Source organism: Otolemur garnettii, unplaced genomic scaffold, assembly GCF_000181295.1.
Source record: "Otolemur garnettii isolate 467f Iridium unplaced genomic scaffold, OtoGar3 scaffold00223, whole genome shotgun sequence".
Classification (NCBI taxonomy): Eukaryota; Metazoa; Chordata; class Mammalia; order Primates; family Galagidae; genus Otolemur; species Otolemur garnettii.
Window position 1 is genome coordinate 778,404 of NW_003852618.1, and position 16,325 is coordinate 794,728.

The 16,325-nt window shown below is 38.4% G+C and overlaps 3 non-coding genes and 1 pseudogene across 3 annotated transcripts; 3 read left to right on the forward strand and 1 right to left on the reverse strand.

The window, feature by feature from the left end:
- Positions 1-6,621: 6,621 nt before the first annotated feature.
- On the reverse strand, positions 6,622-6,693 carry TRNAA-AGC. The gene has a single exon. It is a non-coding gene; the product is annotated as a tRNA-Ala (tRNA).
- Positions 6,694-8,153: 1,460 nt separating this feature from the next.
- Positions 8,154-8,226, forward strand: TRNAR-ACG. The gene has a single exon. It is a non-coding gene; the product is annotated as a tRNA-Arg (tRNA).
- A 2,848-nt stretch (positions 8,227-11,074) lies between these two features.
- On the forward strand, positions 11,075-11,147 carry TRNAK-UUU. The gene has a single exon. It is a non-coding gene; the product is annotated as a tRNA-Lys (tRNA).
- Positions 11,148-14,694: 3,547 nt separating this feature from the next.
- On the forward strand, positions 14,695-15,834 carry LOC100952999 (annotated as a pseudogene).
- The last annotated feature ends 491 nt before the right edge of the window (positions 15,835-16,325 follow it).

A 16,325-nucleotide genomic window follows, 5' to 3' on the forward strand; every position in this document is an offset into this window, starting at 1 on the left:
AAGTATCACAAGAATGGAAGAAAAAGTATCCAATGTACACACCCCTATTATGAAACTAATTTATACCTTTTATATGTAAGCTATAACCTAATAACAGCCTAAGAATAAGGGAAGGGGGGAGGGAGAGGGGAGGGGAGAATGGGTGAAGGGAGGAGTATTGGAGGGATCACTTCTGAGGTTTATCTTATAAGGGTACAAGTGAATCTTTCTAAGAGCAGAATGTGAACATTTTAAAGTAATAACTAAGAAAATGACATGAAGGCTATGTTAACCAGTTTGATGGAAGAGTTTCGGATTGTGTGTGAAAACCCCACACTGTACCCCAGAAGTGCATTAATGTACATAGCTACCATTCAATTAAAAAAAAAAAGACTATAGCATGCAGCCATTGGGTAAAAACAAAACAAAACAAACAAACAAAATAAAAACATATTTTTTTCTTGGGGGTATAAAATGAGCAGAGGCTGCTAGGTGAAAAATAAAAAGTGAAGTTGTCAGATGGAAATTACTTTTCCCTGGCTAATTCAGCAGAAAAGATTATATTCCCATTGATATCTTTGAAGCCATGGTAGCTTTGAAAACCTTTAAAAATGTCAATCACTGGGCCAGAAATATTGAAGAGTACCTGGGTAATGAAGAGTCCAATGGTCATATTGAAGAAGAAGGAAAACAGGCAGATGAAGCGAATGCCCTTTTATGAGACTATAAAGCTTCCAGGCCATTATTCAACTTTTTCTGGATAATGGATAATGTTAATTTTTACACAAAAATATTTTCCTTCTTCTCCATAGGTTGTCTTCTGTTTGATGATAACTGATGTTCACAAAAAATATTTTATTTGTATATTTAAAAAGAAGAAAAAAAGAAGAAAAAAAAATGTGACAAGTCAGGAAACAAAAGAAAATTGGATAGCATGAAATATTTTAGCATGTGTAGACTACCTAATTCTTTCGAAACAGATTTGTTTAATTTTTTTCACTTATCATTTTAGGAGGTACTCTTGTTCATTGAAAGTCATTATTCCCTTGTCCAATGTCCATCTACCCAGTCACCTAGAAAGGGTTGGTATCTACTACTATCTGTTTGCATTGTTAGACCAAACTTTTGACAGCAGTTAGTGTGAGGATTGAGGTGAAGGAAGGAAACCAGTAGAAAAACTGGTTAAAAAAAAAAAATACTGTGTTTCTCTGGTACTTTTCTGGGTTTGATTATCATACTATGATCACTTGAGATGTTGAGATTAGAAGACTCCAGGATGGTATTTGTTATATCAGTGAAGAAGAAATCCTTAGATTTCAAAAGAAGAGAGCTGCCCAGCTGAATACAGATGTGGAATTTCACCCTAAAGGTATTGTTGGATCATTGCAAAGAGGTAACAAGTATTACAACAAATATAACAATGTGAAGAAAGGGAGCATGGGGTTTTTATGGCCCTGGCAGCTTGCATGGGTTTTTTTTTAGCTACTGACATTCTTATAAGGAACTGAAAAATGAATACCATGAACATACTACTGAAAAGAAAGTGTAGAGGAAGTATAAGAGAAGGAACAGCTGCAACACCCTCCTCGCCTTAGCTGCAAAAGTTACTTAATGATCTAACCAGTTATCGGGTAAGTCATATCAGCCAGTCCTTCCCTGGTTCTGATCCCATGAAGGCCATCACTACCCTGGACTGAAGTAAAAACAACAGATGGAACATGCACAGATTAGAAATGTGACAAAGAGTCCTACAGCTAGAGATTATAGGGATAAGATGATGTATAGCTTTGGGAGAGGGGATAAGAACTCTGTGAAACTCTCTCAAAGTAAGGCGGGCTTTGAGAATGATCTCTCTGTCTTCCTGGGATTCTGAATCTTGATAACAAAGAGCAATTTTAATTCACATAAGTGTTTGGCTCTTGCTCCTAGCTCTGGTATCCCAGTTATACCCTGTATTCCTGTCTATGATCTTGTGTTTGTCCCGGCACCTCTCCCTGATTAACATGAAACATGATCTTTGCTGAATCCTTTTATTTTCTAATTGGGAATGAATGCTCAAGATAACCGGTATATATACCAAAAATAAAAAATTAGATGAAGCTAAGCTGGGGATATGAGAAGTCTCCGTATTCATTTTACAACTTTTCCATGTGCCTAAAGTTAGTTCTAAATTAAAAAGTCTAAAAACTGCACTGGAAATGGTGGGCACTAAAGAAGAATTTTCATGAGCCCCTTGCTTTCTTTCTATTTTTCTCCTTCTTCAATAGCAATAAAAAAAAAATAGAAGACAAAGTGAACAGCTTCATTAATATGATGGGACATTTGTCTTGATAGCGGAAGAACCTGCATAAATCAGTTCTATTATTACTTCTTATCTTCTTTCTTCTGTGAAGACAACTATCTGGATGATGTCAAGACTCACAGGATAAAAATGGTGCAATATTACATGCGATCCATTGAGTCATGTGTTTACTTTTCATGTTAGCAAGAAATGAGTATATAAATGAATTTTTAAAAACTGAAGGATGGCTGAGTTGGTGTTCATTGAAGTATGATTTGGAGAGAGCTGAGAAAAGAATTCCTCAGGTTCTAGGCAGGAAAAAACTACCTAAAGGATGTTGAGTAACCCAGGAAAACCCATTTGTTTTTTGTGGGTCCCCTGTCTACATGAATACTTTGATTAAAATATGTTTTACAAAATGTATGTGATCCTGTGAAGTTCTTGTGGTTTACTGACAAATATTTGGAATAATGTGGTTATTGCCAAATTAGTACCCAAGATTTTAGATAGTGTTTAGGGACTATCTCATTCTTTTCAGTCCAGAAACCATCTCTTTATGTTATTTATTGTTGAATACTCTTTCTGGCTAATTTTGTGTCTCCTACCATGAGCAAAATATAGCAACATTATTATTATTCACAATGTCATGACTCTTTGTAACCTGTTGGCATTGAAACAATACAGATCTTCCTGGTTCCACCATTCGTTAATGCAATTTCTTAGTATTATTTGCATCCTTACTCAGGAAGCTGCATTAACTGTCCTTCCACCTATAAAATTATGGTTTTCAATTTCTCTTTTGAAGTTTGTTACAGTGACTGTTAATGATGACCGCAAATGCAAGTCATATCCATAGTATGCAGGGAAATGTGTACAGATTAAATTTTTTGACCAAGTTAAATTTGCTGTTTGGAATTTTATAGCATACATATAGAACAACACATCTAACCATGTCTTCTTTTGTACTCTTTAGGCTATAATTTCTGGACTCCTAAAATGTGATTTCTTTCAATATGGATGGTTCATTTATCATTGGCATACGAGCACCAGTGAGGAGACTAATGAGAGAACCATGGCAAGGTTCTCACCAGGCAAAAAGAGTATTCCAGTTGTACAAAAATGTCCATTCCTTATCTGGCACAGCTAAAGGCCCACCTAGCAGAACATGACATCATTATATCGATTGGATACAAGAAAGGAAATTGAGTGGAAAACCCCAGAGGCATTGCAGAACAACAGTCTCAAAGTTATTGCAGATCTTAGAGGGACCATGCTTCGAAGACAGTCTGATATGTGGCCCAGAGCCTGCACAAAAGGAGGAGCAACCACTCTGGATTCCAATAGTGGGATACATACAGAATAAAGGATAACTGCCACCACTCTTGCTAGTGTTGGGTATTGTAGACCATGGGTAGCATGGCAGTGCATGTGGACCTGCGAGAGTTAACATATGGGCTACATGCATGGTTGAATCTCAAACGTCAGGATTAATCATATACCTCTTTTTTGTTCTTACAAATGTGATTTACGTTCTTCCAAACCATAACATATAAGGTTGTCAGAATGTATCTTTTACATGGAAAAATATTTTGTGTTTTGTCAACAGGAATATTAAAGGATAGATTCAACAGGGGAAAATAGGCTCAGAATAGCAAGAAAATGTTTCATTCAGCATTTCGTTACTGAAGGGTCTTCTCTGCTCTGCTGTAGGCATGGAAGCATGTGGAAGAATCTGGGTATAATCCCAGAAAGGAATGCTCAAAGTATGAACTAAACATTGGCCTTAGAGATAGAGAGAAGAGTGGTCTGATGGTAGCAGAGAGAAAGTAAATAGACACGGGCTTTATTGTCTTGTTGGATTTAGGAAGTGAGCAAGAAAGAAGGAGAAACAAAAGAAGTCATATCACTTACCAAAGAGGAGTAGTAGAAAAAGGAGGTTTTATGTTCTAATGGGGGATGTAAGGGACAAGAGTTGGTTTTGGACAAGCTGAGTTCAAGATGTTTGAGGGAAATGCCTGGGCTGATGTCTGGTAGTGTGCTTAGGTGTGAAGAGCTGAATTTAAAAGTGGTCAAAAAGTGCATATGTGTGAAGAGCAGGTAGATTGACTACTGAAAAACTCCTTTGGAATTTAGGCATTGGAGTGTCACTAACAACATTTATAGAAAATAAAAAAATGAGCTGCCTCTAAACAGATTTTAAGCTTGAGATGTATAGTAGTTATCATTATATTCTTGGAAATTCCTAAGAAGTAGCCCAGAGAAATCACATTTCCTGCCACCAGGTTTCTGGTAGCTCTTGCCTCTTTCTCACCCAATTGTGCCCACTTATGAATCTTCGCTTTATTCCAAAGATACCACTCAGTTGCTTTTGAAATCTGGAGAAATGGATTAGGCTTGCCATATTTCTCTCAAATTTGGCTTATGGAACTGACAGTATAAAATAACAGAAAACAGAGGTGTGATGGGATTCATTTATTTAATAAGAGGAATCGCTGGAAACACTTTGTGTTCTAGACACAATGTGCTTCCAATGTGTGGTAAAAACCCAATGTACACTTCATAAGTGGAGTCAATTATCCAAGTTAATAGGGTTTCCAATAATATGAAGAGCCTCAAGTGATTCTTATCATTAATATCAGCTATGATTATATCACTATATCATTTCAACTTCTATTCCTAGATGGAAACTATTGAATACTAAAACTTCTAAACCAATCAGTGTTTAAGTTGAAGAGACAGGAGGTAAAAATTCAGTTACTGTGTTCTTAGGGTGTAAGAATGAGGAAAGCTATTCCAATAATTAACTCTTAATTCCCGGACCCCTGTGTTCTAGTGATGAAAATGGCTACTAAGTCAATGCATGTACTGCCTCCTGTTGAATAAACAGTCATCATTTCTGTATACAGTATTGCCCCCAACTAGCAACCAATTTCCACGCAACCGTCAGGGAGCAGCGCAAATTTTCCTTTCTCGGTTACTGGCTCCTGTGTGCACATGCTAAATACATTTTTTTTTTCTTTGTAACATGTCTGATGATCCCTCTTGATTTCCATTCTAGGAGATTACAAGAACCCAGGAGCGTCGGTAATCATTAAAATCCTTGCCCAGGAAAGGGCTTTCGCAACGGTTTCAGAACTAACCGCTAATGAAGACAAACGCAGACACTTGAAACTGCACTGCGCATGCGCCGCATCACGCCAACCATTCCCAGGCTGCTACTGAGCAGGTAAAAACTAGCCACACCCTTTTATTCCGGGACTCACTGTTTCCGGAACTATCGCCATTACTCACGCCAAGTGTAATACAAACCCCTCGCTATAAGCAATTTGCTGTGCCTACTGACTTGATATCCTCCAGGCGAACAAACCCGTCCGTTGTGGAGGTTACACCAATTTACACCCCAGTAGAATGTCTGAGGCTTTCAGTTGCCCCACATCCCCACTACCTGTTGGTATTGCTGATTCTTAATTTTAGACATTACACCTTTTTGTATGCGTTTTGCCCATTTATGTAGCTTCTTCTGTGAAGAACAATCTCAAGGCTTTTGCCCATTTAATTTTGTTTTCGAAATTTTTCCTTTTGAGTCATAGGAGTCTTTTATGTATCCTGGATACTAGTCCTTTGTGGATACTCATACATTAATTGTCAAGGAAGAGGAGGCTTGAGGAAACTTGTAAGCAGAAGAGAAAAGAGCCATAGAGAGGAAGATGTTGAAGTCACGAAAGAAAATTCTTCTTAGAATTTTTCCTGGTGATGGCAAAGATCCGAACTTCCCAGGTAATTTTCTGGGAAGGGAAACTTGGAACAGACTGATGGGAGTGAAGGTGACAGCAGCAGAAACAATTTCGTTTTATTAACAATTCAATTATCATTTTCCTGGTGTCAATGTCACAGCCTAATAGAATTCTGTTTAAGTAGTTGCAAAGAGAGCTGGATTTAGAGTTCTTTTTCTTCCAACTCTTAGGTTTTCAAAAAGCACAGAAAATGGCATTGCCATTTTATGAAGTAACACCATTAGCACTTGGTTGTCTGTGTGGGTGTAGCTCAGTGTAATGCAGTTTGAGGTGCGACAGCAAAACTAACACTTTTTTTTCCTTTGCAATTTCATGGGCAGAAGATTCCTTGTTAACAAGGTTCTTAGCAACTTAAGGGGACGATATTTTTTTCTTTTTTTAAGTCGACAACTTTCACTTTTTCACTTAAGGAAAACAGTTTATGACTTCTTTTTGGTGTACCCTAAATACCAGTATAACTATTCTTGGACTTTTGGAGAATTGTTATTAAAAGTGAAAAAGAGGGTTTCTGGAACTCATGCAACAGTACCAAGGTTGCAACACCACCTGAGAAGTGGAGCCAACACGTGGAGGTGCTGGGGATCGAACCCAGGACCTCGTGCATGCTAAGCACGCGCTCTACCACTGAGCTACACCCCCCTGCGGCAATACTTTTTGTATATTCCATACAAGGCGTTATTACTGTTATTTGCCATTGTTCCACTACTTAAAACTGAGATCAATATCCATTCTATTCAATTCTGCTTTTTCTGAAACCTTCATGTTCCATTCTGGGCTGAAAGATTTTGTCAGTGCAAATAGGATCTTTCATAACTAGTGGACCCTCCAAGGACTATTCCCAGCAAACTTCCCGAATGGCAGTCCGGGTCCACTACTAAGGAGAATCTCAGGATGAAGTACTTTAAGTCATCAGCCTCTTTCCTTTCTGTCTACTATGTTTCCAGAAAACGTAAATGGTAGTGCAGAAAAATACAAAGACTAGTGCCAGGAGAGGAAATTCAGGTGATACAATTTTTGCGGATATAATCCTCAAGCAGGAAACAGAGATTGAGTGTGGAATTAGAACTGAGGACAATCTCAGCACCTGAAACGCGTGAACCAGCTGGAAGATGGATACTGACTTGACATTCGACCCACCGTGGGGTGAAGTTCAGTTCGTCAGTTCAGCTGAAGTCAGTGGCTGACTCTGGACTGAGAAACACTTTATTCTGAGCCCGTACTGCTATAATATATGTTGAAGACGTGCGATCTTCTTGGGACTTACCTAGTGGAGGCAAGTAACTTTTACCTAGTCTTTGGTGAGCAGATCTTAGTTAAGGCTAACAGAAATGAAGGTCCTAGAATCTCAAACCATACTATTCAGGCTACTCTCCAATTACTCTTCTAGTGAAGTTACTAGACAGTGACCATTTTCGTAATTTTAGAAATTGTGAAATTTAACCCAATGGACTTTCTTTAATCAACTCCAAAAATAAAAAAATAAAAGACAACAAAATAAAAACAAAAACAAAAATCCCCACAGGAAAATCATAATAAGATTTTATGAAAGAGCCAAAAAAGCTGGCTGTCGTGAGGGCGGTATAGTTCAGTGGCGGAGCGTGTGTTTTAGTATGCATGAGACCCCTGGTTGGATCCTTAGGACTTCCACTATTCCCTTAATTAAACCCATTTTGGGTGCGTGACTGGAAGAACTTTGGGTAACTCAAATCTGAGGAACGCGCAAAAGTTATAAAAACGAACTTTGAGAACAGTTGAAGTTCAAGGGCTGGACGCTGTTAGCTGGCGGGAATTGTTAGATTTGCAAGACGGTTACACTTAAAGTCACAAGGGCTTTTTTGCTTGATGCCGGAATTTGGTAGGATAGTTATTTTGGTCGTTAAAGAATTGACTCTCTTTGGAGGTTTGCACACTCTTTGTCATAGAAAACACAAGGCAGCCCCCACACCTAACTGAAATAAAATCGCAGGAGTGTCAGCCAGTAAAGAGTTAAAATTCCTTCCTTTCCACATTTCTGACATTTGCTCCCTGAATAACGACTTTCTTGTTTTAGGAATGAAAAGTCAAAGTGGAAAGCGTAAGTTAAGACACTCCTAATCGAAGGGCCAGTGGCGCAATGGATAACGCGTCTGACTACGGATCAGAAGATTCCAGGTTCGAATCCTGGCTGGCTCGGTTTGTGCACGACTCATATACCTCCCAGGGGTTGTATGGATTGTCCCTGATCTTTTCTGAAGAAGGGGGAGGTGGGGGAAATCCCACCATCTCCTTCCACAAATATCCCTGAGGGTAGATGATGCAGCTGGAAACAAGCCCTGGTGGTACAAGCAAGGAATCATTAAAATCTGTCAACAACTTTGTTTCTAAGCATAGCTCTATGTGGGGTAAATGTATCACTAACAGGGGTATTTTTGTTTCCTTTTGGTGCTACTTTGTGTATCAAAGAGTACAATACCGTAAAAGCTAAATTTTACAAACAGAGCTTATTTTCTGAGTAGAAACAAACAATTGGATCTCTGTTTAGTCTTTCAAAGGTGTATAGGACCCAAAACGGTAAAAGTCAGCCACTTACAGAGAAGAATAAAAGACAAAACTTCCAACACTGCACTCCACGATGCCCTATTTATTCAGCAAGCCCTATAATCACCTAAATCACCAGACCATCCAGGGGCTCTTGCAATCTTTCAGTTGAGAAATACTTTTACAAAGCTGTGTATATTTCAGTGCAGATGCCAAATAAAGACTTCTTTTAAATTCCTTTTTGAGCGAATTGGCTGTCTTTCTCTTTGATTTTTTTCTTCCTTAACTCCTGGCAGAGCCCGCAGAAAACAAAAGCTTGCACTTGGTGGTTTTTATTCCACAAGCACCAATGCTTATTTTCCCTCTTCCTCTTTGAAATTTCACTGAATTACACATGGACCCTCCGTGTGGCCTCAGATAACTCAAGGTACTGGGCTGTGTGATAAGAGATTAAAAGTTTTCAAAGAGTACAAGGATTCTGACCACATGGTCCTTAAAGGTCATATTCTGGACTTTTCCCAGAAAAGGTACTTAGTAGGACCTCCAAATCCCATCTCTGGCCCTGACATGACCAGCTTCTGTTTGGACCTTCAGATTTGTCATTCCCTTTCTGGTCAGTCTCCATAGTACCACAGGTTTCCCACACCATCACAGTGGGGACAGCTTAAACATACTGCTCTTGATTACTAAAGTAGAAATGCTAGGGGTGGAGGAAGGTAGGTACAAAGAGGAAGACTCAAATGGCTGCCTTCAGAAATTTAGGTCTAGTGAAAGGAGAAGACCCCCCTCCCCAACAACAAAACCTTCAGCCACTAAAGGAAAAGCAGCAAGTGTCTGCCACAGACAAGCACTGTTTGAACATGATGAATCATCTATGAAACAAATTTATGAAGATGTCTACTAAGCACTGTTGCATCTGAGTTTGGATTTCTGCAGACAGTTTGCAACTGGAGATCTGGATTTTCTTGAGACTGGAGAAGGCCTCCAAAATGAGGATAGAAGAAGACTGAAAAAGCATTGGGGAATTTGGAGGCATTGATATGTGTTTCTGGAAAACAGAAGAATTGTTTGCCCTTACACAGATTTTAGAATCAGGGAATCTTCAGACATTTTCCTACCCATCAGCTTGCTGCAAGGTCCACTTGACAGCGGACTTCTTCTTGGGCACTTGTATTCCAGCCAGGGAAAGTTCCATGAATGGGATATTTTCTTGCAACTTTAAATTGACCCTTAACCCCAACTTCCTTCTCTGCTCCCTACAAGTCTGCCTGAAAGACAACAAAGCTAATGAAGAAAGATTCAAAGAAAAGTTTAATGCTGCCTGGAGAGATTTAGGTCCTTATGGAGGAGATAAGACCAGAAGTGGAAAGAATTACCAAAATCTATCATGAATGCAAAGCAATAGACAGTGTCTAGCAAACCTGGAGCAGCAACTCGATCTGGACCTGCAGCTACTTTTTCTGTTACTGAAGTTTGGATTCGAAAGACAGTAGTAGGCAGAGAGGAAGAAGGAGTCTTCTATGTCAGATGAATAGTCTCTTTCAGATGGAATTCTCTCCGGAATGAGAAGGTAAGGGAGGTATGGCCTGGGGCACATCTATGAAGCAAATTAACATTTTGTGCATTTAGAGAGCTTTGCAAACTTGGTCTGACACTGAGTGCAATGCATTAAAGCGTTCAGCTTTTCACTACTATTTTGTGTGCTATCAACTCATGTGAGTTTTCAATGAATATGGAAAGTATGGTCTAGGTAAGACAGACTGGACACTACTGTATATTAACTGAGAAAATTGTCCAGATTAAAATCTGACAGGTTTGGGTTCGGATTAGGGAATCCCTAGCCTAGAAGGTCGAGAACCTAGAAACTGGATGGAGTGGGCCAAGTTATTGAGAAGACTTCACACAGCAGGAGTCAGAGTGGACCAGAGGAAAGTGGTAAAGGGACAGGTGATAAAGGACAGGGATGAGGCAAGGTTGGGATTAACAAAATAGGGTGAAGAGCTTGAATATGGATCTTTATGTATGTATAGAATTTGGATCAATGAGTAGGTAGGACATGTCCATGCTCTACATCTTTTCTGTGCCTCCTATAGGTATGAGAAAATATTGGAGTTTAGTGTGTTTTATTAAGGGAAGTGGGCTGAAGACTTTTGTCCCAAAGATATTCCTCCTTTTTACTGAAACTCTGTGGGCTTTTGAGACTGTCTTTGTGGCTGTTCCCATAGCTGAGCTCTTCAGAATACATCTGTATGGTTGGGTTTTTGTTAGAAGTACAGTAGTTGCTAGTATCGGCAGCTTTAGAAAGAGCTACAAGGCAGCAAAATGGCAGTAGATTGGTGAATGCCGAAGTGGGATCTGACCGTTGCTTTTGGCTTGAATTTGTGGGGTATGTGGATAGGCAGTTGATTTTTGACATATTGCCTTGGGGAAAAAAAGACTAAAATTGACAATAACCAAATGTATTTGCCCATATTAGGTTATCAAAGAAGAATCTTAGTCTGAAGCCCAAGTAGCTCAGTTGGTAGAGCATCAGACTTTTAATCTGAGGGTCCAGGGTTCAAGTCCCTGTTTGGGCATAAGGTTTGTGAGTTTTGTACCCCAGAAAGAAAGGGTTCAGCTTTCTCTCTTGTGACAATTTGAATTTGAGCTGTTAGTTGGCAGAGGTAATTGATGACTGAATGTATTAATTCAGAATTCAGAATCCCCAGTTCAGAATTCTATATGAAGGCAAACTATAAGTGAGCAAGATTTTGTTTGAAAGAGAGGAAAGTGGATGAATCCTGAAAAAACAGTCTCCTTGCTAGTGTAGATGGTAGTTCATACCAAGCTACAGGAAAAGAATGCTCTTCTGCACATCGATAGATTTTATTTTCTTTGTGTGCCTTAGATACAACCAGAAGGGAGGAGGAACTTGGGTCTGAATGTGATTAACATGTCTACAAATTTAAGGTGTTTGGCAAATATAGTCTCACAGCCCTGTGACTACAACTCCAAAGGAATCTCTGACTGTGATTCCTATTAATTAGGTAGCTACAGAGGACAGGAACAGTAGGTAGAATGAGAATTGAAAAGGGCCCAGTGTGATTTAAAGATTGGGAGCTCATTGTGGTAAGCTGAAGTGATACTGGCTTTAGATTTATTCTGGACAGCATAATGTTCCTGGAATTCCTTAAAAGTCCCAGCAAGTAAATGGAAATCCAGGTGAGATTATTGCTATCTCCTTTTGCCCTCATCTGCCCTTACGAGCCTCATTTCATGTTCACAGAATTCCCGTGAAGTAGTTTTTGAACTTGAAAGAACCCCATTTTTTTTTTTTTTTTTTTTTTTTTTAGCAAAACTTGTTTCTCAGTTGGTGCAAAAGTCTCATCAGACTGCTAAAATGTAAGAATGAGAAACAGAGAAGAGACAGATCTCACTAATGGACAGAATTAAGATGGTGTCATACTCCAAGGTGTGCAAGCATCTGTGTGGGGTGGGGGGATTGGGCTGGTTTTAACTTGATGACTTGGTGTAAAACACAACCAGCATGATGTCTAGTGTACTTGGAAATGATTACTTGGCATTTTGACTGGAACAAACTGCATTCTAAGTAGACTTTTATATACTTCCAATATGGAGGATTTTTTTTTCTTGTTAGCCTCCAGCTATCCCTCCAAAATTATTTCAACAACTTTTGTAGCAGGGCTCAGTCTTTCTTTGTACAGCATTATAAAAGCATCTATTCAATGGAAAGCTGTGGAATTAACTCTTAAGTTACAGAAGTTTTTGAGGAACCCAACATTTTACTCAGAAGGTAGACCATAATCATGCCCAATATGCTGTGTTTAGAAAACCCCCAAATACATGTAGCATCTGCCTACCTTTTTATGTTCTGTGGGAAAATAGAAGCCAATTGAGGGCTGTTTTGGAAGGAGTCCCAGAGAAGGCACATTGGAGTAGAATGTGAGTGTGTTGGAATATCATTGTACAGCTCAAACATGATACCCTTATAAAAACTCTTTTACATGGTCCTGTTTGACAGAGTTAGAAAAAGTAATGAAATATGTTCCAGTATTTGTCTGATGTCATCAACTTTTAAATGTCATTAAGTTATAAGGTCAGATTACAAGACTGCAAATCGTAAGTTCTTCTTTCATTATACTATATTCACAAATACCCATACACAATTTAATGGTTCCCTTTTATTTCAGGTCATGCATTAGATGACAAAGACACAGAGACAAGGAATAAATATTAGATGAAATTATTAGGTTTTTTCCCCACAAATGTTACCTTTTCAGACCAGGACTATTGTAGGCATGCAAAATTTATTTGTTTAAAGACATTTCAACTTTTTATTTAGCATCTTTGACACAAGAATTTCCATCACAAGTAGATTAATTAACAGAAGTTAAATCAAGGTGTTCCTATCATTTTTGAAATTTGGAATAAAAAATGACAAGAAGAAACAGCAATCACAAAGGGAGTAGAACCAAGGAGTCTAATGTCTTTTCACTTAGGACATGAAAACATCTTGTGCCACAGTGCTCTCACTTTCTTTATATAGTGGGCAGTGGAAGGATAAATTTGTCACTTGCTCTAACAATCTAATTTTGTTAAGAATCTCTTACAACAGAATAATACTTGCCAATATTGAAGGAAAAAATAAAACATCTGCTAAAATATCTGAAAACTATTATCTGTATGTAATGAACTGAGAGAGAACAGAATGTAATAGGATTCTTAAAAGTTATTCTCTCCTAAAGCAATGATCATGCTGATGAGAGTTAGGGAGCGGAAACCTGAGATAGGAACTATGTTTACCATAAGAAATTATATTTGCTTATCAACTTCATGGTAATTAACTCAGTGTTTACTTTCTCATTGGACTTATTTAGAAAAATACTTCAGAACCTGTCTCCTACTATTTACCAGCGAAGACAAATTAGGTAATATTAGAAAATATATATATATGTAATTATATATACACACATATCTATAGATATCATTGTATATTATGATATAGGTATAAACTATATGTATACCCAAAGACATAATCACCTATTTATGAGGTATCATTTATCCATACATTTTCCATGGATCATCTAATTTATAGTAATTCTAACAACAGCTAGAATAGTGAAATCAAGATTAAAATCAGATTTTGTCTTACTTTAGAGACTATCCTCTCCAATACTTTATAACAGTATAATTTATGCTAAAAGTTATTTCTTGAAATTGATATTCATTTTTGTTACATATATCATGTTAGAAAAATAGCAAGTGAAGAAAATTTCCTTAGCATGATAAATTATGTACATTTAAAACTGCATTATCTTACTTAAAAGAATAGTTTCTCCATATAAAGTCAGAACCAATAACAATAATATAATAAAAAGAAAGTAGCACCAATATTGTGTTCTGATAATATAATTTCAAGAAAAAAAATAGAAGCAACAAAAAAGTTCCTATTAAGTAGGAAATAAATATGTACCAAGGTACTAGTTATTTATCATAGTATAATAAATTGCAGTATTTTATGAGTTGTAGTTGAAGTTGTACAACTCTTCTGCCTCATTATAATCACTCATATAGACAGAATCCCACGTCAACACTACACTCTCATGATTGTATACACAAAAATGCTCAACAAAATGTTAGCAAATCGAATGTACCATAGGAGGTTGGGCGAAGGGTAATGGGCGTATGGGAACTCTCTGTACTCTGCTCAATTTTTCTGTGAACCTTAAACTGCTCTAAAAATTAAGGTTATTTTTTAAAAGGTAAATTAACTATACAAAGTTCATTCTTTCTGTTGTGTCATTCTGATGAACTGAAGCAGGCACCTATTTTTTCCAAAAATACCCATACACAATTTAATGGTTCCCTTTTATTTCAGATTGTATATTAGATGTATGATCTACTGGAAAAGCCAGATTTTCTTCTCAAATAGTTTAGTGACAAAAACATCTTTCATTCATGGGAGCACCTGGAAACATAAAGTTTCAGTGTAGATGGTCGTATAGTTTTCAGTAGTCTCTGCACCCTCACCACCTACTAAAAAGACAATATTGGGTGAGGGAAGGCTGTGGAACCTGGCAGAGCTGGCTGGCAACTTCCCGGGCAGGCTAGCCAGCTGGAGACATGAGCCAGGGTTCCCACCTACTAGACCAGCCTTGTTCCAACCCAGTCACCCTTCCCAAAGGAAGAAATCAACTCAAACTATGGCTCCAGGACACCTGCTCTGGTTGAGGGACCAGGGCAGATTATGCCAACTCAGATCCGGCAGTCATAAGGACTGGATGAGTCAAGAAAGTCATTGCCAAGGCTGTTCAACAGGAAGCAAAATCTCTTTGTGGCTTGGAAGCTTCCCAGGTTCCTGCAAAGGAAGCTCTTTCTGGGGCTGATGAACATTAGTGATGACATTGATGCCCAGGAGGAAAGCATCCATGAGAGAACCATCTTCCAGAAAAAAGAAGAGCAAAAGGCACAAAGACCTAGATAGGGCTGAAGGAGGAGAGTATCCCATGGATAGTTAGCTCTTGCTGGACTCCCACATCCGTCCTGAGGATGTTGTGAATTTGGCCCTGATTTGAAGAGACTGCCTGGACTGTCACTTGCACTGCTGCCTTTTGGATCAGGTTGTGCTGAAGGCAACACACACTGCATGCTTCTCTGCTTTTGTGCCTGTGACCAGAATCAATGGAGAAACTGCTCTGTCTCTCCACATGTGTGATCCAATCTTTGTAACTTATATATCAGCCATTTGCTGTTCAAGTCTCCAAGAATCCAGCCATTTCAGAAAGCACTCCCCAGCACACTGAAGAATTCCAAATGCTTACTTTTCTGGTGCAGAAAGATTGTTGGGAACAGATAGGAACCAATTTGGGAATTCAATTTCATGTTCAAAAAATAGTCCCCTAGTTAAAGAGCAAGTGTATGGAAGAATTTCAGCCTCCCATTCAGTATGAAGATGTTCACACCAGCCCAGGTCAGTACTGCAGCCTACTGCAGGTGACCACCCTCAATTTCAACTCTATTCCAGTTGTGCTTGGGAATATTTATCCTGTTTACTATCAAAGTGAGCATGGACAGGAGGCACAACCAAGTCAGATAGGTTTTCCACAATGCTCCTGCCATGGTGGTTGGAAACTCTGCAGTGAACATGGTGTACAAATTATCGTGGACCTAGAGCACAGTGTTGGATGGACTCTTTGGTGGCATCTTCAGAGCATAGTTACTGCTTCCCATCCCTTGGGGGCAGCCCTGACTCTAGTACATTAGGTTTTAGTTGGAAAGGGGCAGCTGGATTATATTCTGATTAGTAATGCACATGCTTTTTAGGTTCCTGGGACTCTTGTTAAGGGAAAGAGAAGTATTGAATCAAGAGGAAAAACTACTATGATTTATAAATATATTTTAATATAAAATTTGGATTTTAGAGGAGTGGCTCTGTTTTTCATGTTAAAACTCCATTTGGTGCTATGGAATTTGTTGCTCTTTATTCTTTTATCTCAGAGAAAGAGGTTGACTTTGCTCTAGGGAAAAATTAAACTTTAAGTCTCCAAATAAGGGTGTTTCAGCATTCCTTATGAATCAGAGGAACTTCAGAGGCCTAAAATTGTTGCTACTGTTGCTTCCAATTTAGCTGCACCTCAAATTCAAGTGAATATTTTATCTTCTTTCTTTACCCTTTTCCAGAAGCAAAATAGGTGACAGTGTTCTTAGAATCTTATAAGATTAAGTTATGAATCATTTAAAAAATTTTTTTGAAT